The 1,290-nt window shown below is 60.2% G+C and overlaps 1 protein-coding gene across 1 annotated transcript in view; it reads left to right on the plus strand.

The window, feature by feature from the left end:
• Positions 1 to 1,290, plus strand: part of PMEPA1 (prostate transmembrane protein, androgen induced 1) — a 57,444-nt gene that overhangs the window by 763 nt on the left and 55,391 nt on the right. The gene's annotated exons all lie outside the window — the stretch shown is intronic.

Here is a 1,290-nt window from a genome sequence, read left to right on the forward strand (position 1 = left end):
CGAGCTGGGGAGAGGGCGGCGGGGCGCCCGGCGCGGGAGGGCTGGGGCGGGTGGATCCGTGAAGTTTCCATTTTATTTCCCTAAAGGGCAGTCGTGATGGAGCAATTAGGCCGGCTCTTTATCAACTTTGGATTGGGGGCAGGGGGGTGTCAGGCGTGTGAGACACTGTCTGGCCTGCGCGGTGCCTCGGGCTCCGGGTGTGTGTCTGGAGCGTGCGTGGCTCTGTGGGTCTCGGTCTGTGTGAGTGGGTTTCCGTACGTCTGTGGAGTGTGCGTGTCTGGGTGTCTCGGTCTAGGTCTCGGCGTCCCTCTCTCTGTCGTGTCTGTGTGTCTGGCTCGCGGGCTGCCCCAGGAGTGTGTGTGCCCGAGTGGGTCTCAGGGTCTCTCTGTGTCCGGGTCTGGGTGCCTCTCTTGCGTGTGTGCATCTCTCTGGGGGTCTGGGGACCATTTGTGTCCAGGTGTCTGAATCCAGGGCTCAGCTCTGGCGGGTCTGGCGAACGTGGATCCTGAGTGTGTGTCATTGTGTGATTGTCTGTGTCCCCGACGCACCTATAAATAGCCTCTGTCTGGACAGCTTGGCTCAGTCTGGCTGGGACGGTGGTTACAAATGAGTCAAAGTTTGGGGCTGTCTGTATTTGGGACTGCCTTGCTCTGAAAGGGGGAGGTGGACCAAGGGTGGGGAGGGGAGTGTTTGAAGCTTGGCGCTGACTCGCCCTGTGCTCGGAGAAGTTGAGACAAATAAGCCTGGACGTCCGTCACACATAGCCCACCCAGGTGAACACTGGGGTGGATGGGCATTTGACTGGCACCCCCAGGGGACTGCCTTCTAACCTATACCCCCTCCCCCAGCCTACCCTTTGGAGACCTCTTGTCTCTGAGCTTCGGTGTCCCCTTGGTCTCCCCTAATCTCCCCAGGCGAGGGTGGCACACAGCCCTTCCCTGCTGGGGCCAGCCTTCTTCCATCTGGGACCAGGAGTCCAGGAAAAGCCGCCACCGAGCGAGGGCAGTCACTGGGTGACTCATAAGCCAGTTTCCACAGGCGGCTGCCACAGTTTTCGACCCCTGAGCCTGTACAGTGAGGCGCAAGGGGTAAAAATAACCCATGACCGGCCCTGCTGGGGCAGGCTGGCTGGCGTTGGTGGTGGGTCCTTCCATCTGCCGGTCCCCACTCCCTCCAGTCCTGGACTTGAAAGCCTTTCTCTCCCTCACCACCACCACCACCACCACCATCACCATCACCATCATTACTTATCACCATCACCACCACCACCACCACCATCACCATCATTAC

The sequence above is a fragment of the Neophocaena asiaeorientalis genome, unplaced genomic scaffold, assembly GCF_003031525.2.
Source record: "Neophocaena asiaeorientalis asiaeorientalis breed wild unplaced genomic scaffold, Neophocaena_asiaeorientalis_V1.1 scaffold606, whole genome shotgun sequence".
Classification (NCBI taxonomy): Eukaryota; Metazoa; Chordata; class Mammalia; order Artiodactyla; family Phocoenidae; genus Neophocaena; species Neophocaena asiaeorientalis.